Genomic DNA, 7,500 nt, shown 5'->3' with positions numbered 1-7,500 from the left:
GAGTCTCCATTCACAGGAGCCTGGGAAGAACATCCCGTATGGAACCCCTTTACCCGAAAACATCCGAACCGCACATGCTCGGGACAGTCCTGCCGTTAGAGAATGCACCGTGCACGCGACCGAGTAAGGCCACTCAGAGACATCCATTTCCCAGGTATATGCCCCCTACGCACTTTTGGTGGCGCAACTCGCACGAACAGTCCCACCTCGACCCCGTAAACAAGCTTTTTTGCCTCGAAGAGTTCGTCGGAGACGAAGAAGCAACCGTAGCACTCTTTTGCGCAACCGCCCAAACAACGCCCCCTCTACCCTCTGTCGAAACACTCGACATTGCTGCTCCCTAAGGTGAGCTTCTCCTCATAGGCAATTCTGCTCTTATCCGGTCACGTTTGTGTGCCCGAATTTCGAAAGGCAACCTCCATGGGACATGGAAAAGACTCGAGAAGAGAGCTCGCTCATGGGAGAGAGAAGCCAAGGAGACCACGAGAGTGCTGAGAGTGGGACAGCGCTGAATAGGCGGTAGAAGCCTTCGCATATAAATGGAGATATATATCCAATTGCAACGAAGGAACGTGCCAAAGATCGAGAACAATGGCAGAAATGCTAGTAACGTGCACTTCGGGACCAACGCATCACCGGAAGACAACCGCCAAACATCGAAAGAGTCACGATGCTCCGCAACCTACGTGCAAAGCGGTTGCACACCGGGTAAGGGAGTGAGAGCCCCAAACATAGCTGGGCGAGGCGCTCTCTCCGCTCTTTAACATCTCGTTAATACCGCCAAGGAAATGGCACAAGCACACACACACAAGCATCCTCGGAAGAGGACAATTCGAGTGACAGGTCAAATCCAAGAGTTCCGAAGACTACCTCCAGGAACAATCGGGAACAAGACCGATTACAAGTCGTCGAGTCTGTTACTGGGCGAACACGAGATGCGCACAAGAAATCGATCAGCCCTCACAATGGCCCAAGGCCAGAGATCGGACTGCTACGATTTACCCCAACAATCATCGTGCCACTCTTCGCAGAGAGGTGAAAGACACCAACGAGCCCGCGCATAGCAATCGAGGTGTAAAAAGGGCGTTGAAGGCAGGAAGCCTGGACGAAAGAGGCTACGAGTTCACCTCGAAGCGGTCTAAGAATAAGGTGCACTTGGGGCGACTACCAGTGCCAACCCCTTATCCCGCGGTGCGTCCGACACAGAGAAATTTCCAAGGCGGCCAAGGAGCCTCCCCGCATAGCAATCGGGGTGTGAGGTTACGGATGCAGCATTGATAGAAATCGAGGTGTGAGGCGAAGGATGCAGAAGTGAGAGCCGAGGGATGCGGCAGAGATAGCAATCGGGGTGTGTGATGCAGCAAAGATAGCAATCGAGGTGTGCGGTGGGAAGGGCCCAGCAACCAGATGCATGAAGCGACGGATGCAGCAGTGATGACAACCGGGCTGTGAGGAGAGGAGGGATGCAGCCAAGAAAGCAATCAGGGCTCGAGGCAAGGGATGCAGCATGGATAGCAATCATGTTGTGAGGCGAGATTCCAAAGGCTAAACGTGACAGGCTGCAGGGTCGACTCAGAGAGGTCTATGCATGTGAGAGGCTACAAGCAAGGTCGACTCGGAGCGGTCTATGCATCGGGCGCGCTTGGGGCGACTAACAGTGCCAACCCCTTATCCCATGACGCGTCCGACAAAGAGAACGTTCCAAGGCGGCCGAGGAGGTTACCAGCTGAGGGATGCAGTAGCGATAACAGGTATAGTTCCGCGGCGGCCGAGAAGACTCACCGCATAGGAATCGGGATGCGAGGCGAAGGATGCGTCGGGAAGGCCCCGACGGCTAAACGAAAGAGGTTGCAGGGCCACCTTGGAATGGTCCAAGCGTCGGACGCGATTGGGGTGACTACCAGTGCCAAACCCTTATCCCGTGATGTGTCTGATACACAGATAGTTCTGAGGCAGCCGAGGAGCCTCACTGCATATCAATCGGGGTGCAAGGCGAGGGATGGGATGAGAAATCCCCAACGGCTAGACGGAAGAGGCTTTAGGGCCACCTCGGAATGGTCTGAGCATCAGACGCGCTTGGGGCGACTACCAGTGCCAACCCCTTATCCCGCGATGCATCTGATACACAGATGATTCCAAGGCGGTCGAGGAGCCTCACCGCATAGCAATCAGGGTGCGAGGCGAGGGATGGGGCGAGAAGGCCCCAATGGCTAGACGGAAGAGGCTTCAAGGCCGCCTCGGAATGGTCCAAGCATCGGACGTGCTTGGGGTGACTACCAGTGCCAACCCCTTATCCCGCGATGCATCCGATACAAAGATGGTTCCAAGGCGGCCGAGGAGCCTCACCGCATAGAAATCGGGGGTGCGAGGCGAGGGATGCATCGAGAAGGCTCCAATGGCTAGACGGAAGAGGCTTCAAGGCCGCCTCGGAATGGTCCAAGCATCGGATGCACTTGGGGCGACTACCAGTGACAACCCCTTATCCCGCGATGCGTCTGATACGAAGATAGTTCCAAGGCGGCCGAGGAGCCTCACCGCATAGCAATCGGGGTGCGAGGTGAGGGATGCGACGAGATGGCCCCAATGGCTAGATGGAAGAGGCTGCAGGGCCGCCTCGGAATAGTCCAAGCATCGGATGTGCTTGGGGCGAATACCAGTGACAACCCCTTATCTCACGATGCGTCTGATATGAAGATAGTTCCAAGGCGGCCAAGGAGCCTCACCGCATAGCAATCGAGGTGCGAGGTGGGGGATGCGGCGAGATGGCCCCAATGGCTAGACGGAAGAGGCTGCAGGGCCGCCTCGGAATAGTCCAAGCATCGGACGCGCTTGGGGCGACTACCAGTGACAACCCCTTATCCCGCGATGCATCCGATATGAAGATAGTTCCAAGGCGGCCAAGTAGCCTCACCGCATAGCAATCGGGGTGCGAGGTGGGGGATGCGGCAAGTTGGCCCCAACGTGCTTGGGGCGACTACCAGTGACAACCCCCTATCCCGTGATGCATCCGATACGAAGGTAGTTCCAAGGCGGCCGAGGAGCCTCACCGCATAGCAATCGGGGTGCGAGGTGAGGGATGCGGTGAGATGGCCCCAAAGGCTAGACGGAAGAGGCTGCAGGGCTGCCTTAGAATAATCCAAGCATCGGACGCGCTTGGGGCGACTACCAGTGACAACCCCTTATCCCGCGATGCGTCTGATACACAGATAGTTCCGAGGCGGCCGAGGAGCCTCACCGCATAGCAATCATGGTGCGAGGTGGGGGATGCAACGAGATGGCCCCAAAGGCTAGACGAAAGAGGCTGCAAGGCCGCCTCGGAATAGTCCAAGCATCGGACGCGCATTGGGTGACTACCAGTGCCAACCCCTTATCCCGCGATGCGTCCGATACACAGATAGTTCGAAGCCGGCCGAGGAGCCTCACCGCATAGCAATCGGGGTGCGAGGGGGGGGATGCGGTGAGATGGCCCCAACGGCTAACGGAAGAGGCTTCAAGGCCGCCTCGGAATGGTCCAAGCATTGGACGCGCTTGGGGCGACTACCAGTGCCAACCCCTTATCCCGCGATGCATCCGATACACAGATAGTTCCAAGGTGGCCGAGGAGCCTCACAGCATAGCAATCGGGGTGCAAGGCGAGGGATGCGGCGAGAAAGCCCCAACGGCTAGAGGGAAGAGGCTTCAGGTCTACCTCAGAATGGTCCAAGCATCGGACGCGCTTGGGGTGACTACTAGTGACAACCCCTTATCCCGCGATGCATCTGATACACAGATAGTTCCAAGGCGGCCGAGGAGCCTCACCGCATAGCAATCGTGGTGTGAGGCGAGGGATGCGGCGAGAAAGCCCCAATGGCTAGAGGGAAGAGGCTTTAGGTCTACCTCGGAATGGTCCAAGCATCGGACGCGCTTGGGACGACTACCAGTGACAACCCCTTATCTCGCGATGCGTCCGATACACAGATAGTTCCAAGGCGGCCGAGGAGCCTCACCACATAGCAATCGGGGTACGAGGCGAGGGATGCGGCGAGAAGGACCCAACGGCTAGAGGGAAGAGGCTTCAGGTCCGCCTCGGAATGGTCCAAGCATCGAATGCGCTTGGGGCGACTACCACTGACAACCCCTTATCCCGCGATGCGTCCGATACACAGATAGTTCCAAGGCGGCCGAGGAGCCTCACCGCATAGCAATCAGGGTGTGAGGCGAGGGATGCGGCGAGAAGGACCCAACGGCTAGAGGGAAGAGGCTTCAAGTCCGCCTCGGAATGGTCCAAGCATCGGACACGCTTGGGGCGACTACCAGTGACAACCCCTTATCCCGCGATGCATCCGATACACAGATAGTTCCAAGGCGGCCGAGGAGCCTCACCGCATAGCAATCGGGGTGCGAGGCGAGGGATGCGGCGAGAAGGACCCAACGACTAGACGGAAGAGGCTTCAGGGCCGCCTCGGAATGGTCCAAGCATCAAACATGCTTGGGGCGACTACCAGTGACAACCCCTTATCCCGCGATGCGTCCGATACACAGATAGTTCCAAGGTGGCCGAGGAGCCTCACCGCATAGCAATCGGGGTGCGAGGTGAGGGATGCGGCCCGAAGGACCCAACGGCTAGACGGAAGAGGCTTCAGGGCCGCCTCGGAATGGTCCAAGCATCGGACGTGCTTGGGGCGACTACCGTTGCCAACCCCTTATCCCGTGATGCGTCCGATACACAGATAGTTCCAAGGCGGCCGAGGAGCCTCACGGCATAGCAATCGGGTTGCGAGGCAGATTATTGGGAAGGGAACCCCCTGGGAGGCGGCTCAAGCAGTGCCCAAAGGGACTGGAATGCGGAATCACATCGAGAGACCCAAATGCTATACGAGGGCTCAAATCGAATTATCGATTTGGCCACGACATGGACGCATCGAAACGACTACCTTTTCCGAACCACTCTCACAATTGCATCCATACCGAAACCAATAGGCATTTCCGTTAGAGCCCTCGCATAGCATTCGGGAATCTCACGTGCCCCTCTAAATTGACCAATGCTGACGCTCAATGAAAATCCGACCGCTACCCACTGTTCGAGCGCCAGCATTGGTCGAGTTAGAGGGGCACGGGGGAGAATGCTCCAGTCAACACCTCCCCTATATAAGTTATTTGTCCGATTCTCATACAACCGTAGTCTGCCTCGTCGAATCAAACAACGGTCCCAGATTCTGACTTCCGTTCCATAGAGACCCAAAAGCTAGATGGAGGCTCGCAAGAAAGAGATTCGGCACATAGCAATTGGGTTCCTCGAATGTTTAGGGACCGAGCTCACTTGCGGATAGGGCAAAATCCGCCAAGCAACCCAAAAGCTACACGGGGGCTCTAATCGAATCGCCTAGGCGGCCACAACAAGGATGTGTTGGATCGACTACCAGTGCCAAACCATTCAGCAAGACGAGTCTGTGTCGAGGCCGGATAGAGATTCTCAGAGAGCGCCCGCATAGCATTTAGGAGACCTGCCGCGTCCCTCACACTTGACAAACGGTGCTGCACGTTTATAAATCCGAGCGATCCCAACCCTTTCAAGCACCAACATCGGTCGAGATAGAGGGGCACGGAGGGGGCTGCGTGAGACAACACAATCCCTTATATAAGTTATTTGTCCGATTCTCACACATCCGAAGAATGGTCATCAAATTGGACAACAGCCCAAACTTCCGACTTCCGTCCCAGAAAGCCCAAGAGCTATCTAAAACGTTCATGGCCGGAACTCGATCACGGCTATACCAGTCCGCCAAGCAACCAAAAAGCTAGACTGGAGCTCTAGTCGAATCACCTCTGTGGCCACTACAAGGACGTGTTGGAGCGACTACCATTGCCGAACCATTCCACAGGTCGAGTCCATACTGAGGCCGCATAGAGATTCCCGATGAGCTCCTGCATAGCAATCAGGAGACTTGCCGTGTCCATCACAATCGATAAATCCTGGTGCAAGATTTTTGCATCCGAGCGCTCCAACCAGTCGAGCACCAGCATCAATCGACATAAACGGGCACGGGGGGAGGATGCTCGAGAACAATACCTCCCCTATATAAGTTATTTGTCCGATTCTCAAGCAGCCGAAGTCTGGTCATCGAATCGGGTCAAAGACCACAACTTCCGACTTTACCCACAATGCAAGTCATCGAATCGAACATCGGCCCCTGAGTCAGACTCCATGCGTATGTCAGGTCATCGGACCCAAATTCCGCCTTCCTGTGCATGGCGGGCCATCAACATCAACTCGGTCATCGGACCCAAATTCCGCCTTTCTGCGCAGGGCGCGCATTCAACTCGGTCATCGGACCCAAATTCCGCCTTCCTGCGCATGGTAGGTCATCGGACACAAATTTTGACCTCGCGAGTATGGCTACGTATCGAATCGGTCATCTGACCCAACTTTCGACTTCATCCATACCGTAGGGTCTTTGAGGTTGGCACGGTGCGCTCAACCCGGGGAGTCGACCCATCGAAGCATACACCTCCCCTATATAAGCTATTTGTCTGATTCCCACACCTGTGTAGTTTGCACCTCCAACCAAGACATCGACCCCAACTTCCGAACTCGACTGCAACGACGGCACCAGCGCCTTGGTGCGCACCTTGCGACGCACAGTGCCAACATTCGCCTTCCTGCACATGGCAGGTCATCACACCCAAATTCCAACCTCCTGTGCATACCTACTAATCGAATCGGTCATCGAACCCAACTTTCGAATTTATCCATATAGTAGGGTCTTTGAGGTTGGCGCGGTGCGCTCAACCCGGGGAGTCGACCCATCGAAGCATACACCTCCCCTATATAAGCTATTTGTCCGATTCCCACACCTATGTAGTTTGCACCTCCGATCAGGTCATCGACCCCAACTTCCGAACTCGCCTCCAATGATGGAACCAGTGCCTTGGTGCGCACCTTGCAACCCACAGTGCCAACATTCGCCTTCCTGCACATGGCAGGTCATCGGACCCAAATTCCGACCTCGCGAGTATGCCTACATATCGAATCGGTCATTGGACCCAACTTCCGACTTCATCCATACCGTAGGGTCTTTGAGGTTGGCGCGGTGCGCTCAACCAGGGGAGTCGACCCAACAAAGCATACACCTCCCCTATATAAGCTATTTGTCCGATTCCCACACCTGTGGAGCGCACCAAAAACCCCACTCGACGCTTGGGCAAAAATGTAATGCGCACCCGAAGCCCCTACCCAGAAATCCCCACTTCGGACATGGGGAGCTACAACGGTAAAAAGCCTCACTAAACTCTCAGATGGAAAGGTGGCTCGAGGGTAATGCCCGAAACCCCACTTCCACTTCCGCTCTTCGGAGCCCCGCCCAGCACTTGGACGAAAAAAATGCGGCACATGGGTTGCCGAGCTTGGCACCCAGATGAGAAACCCCTCTTCGGAGCCCCGCTCGGCACTTGGACAAAAAAAATGCAGCCCCCGGATGAGAAACCCCTCTTCGAAGCCCCGCCCAGCACTTGGATGAAAAA

Source organism: Cryptomeria japonica, chromosome 2 (assembly GCF_030272615.1).
Source record: "Cryptomeria japonica chromosome 2, Sugi_1.0, whole genome shotgun sequence".
In the NCBI taxonomy this organism is placed as follows: Eukaryota; Viridiplantae; Streptophyta; class Pinopsida; order Cupressales; family Cupressaceae; genus Cryptomeria; species Cryptomeria japonica.
Note: the sequence above shows the minus strand (reverse complement) of the source record.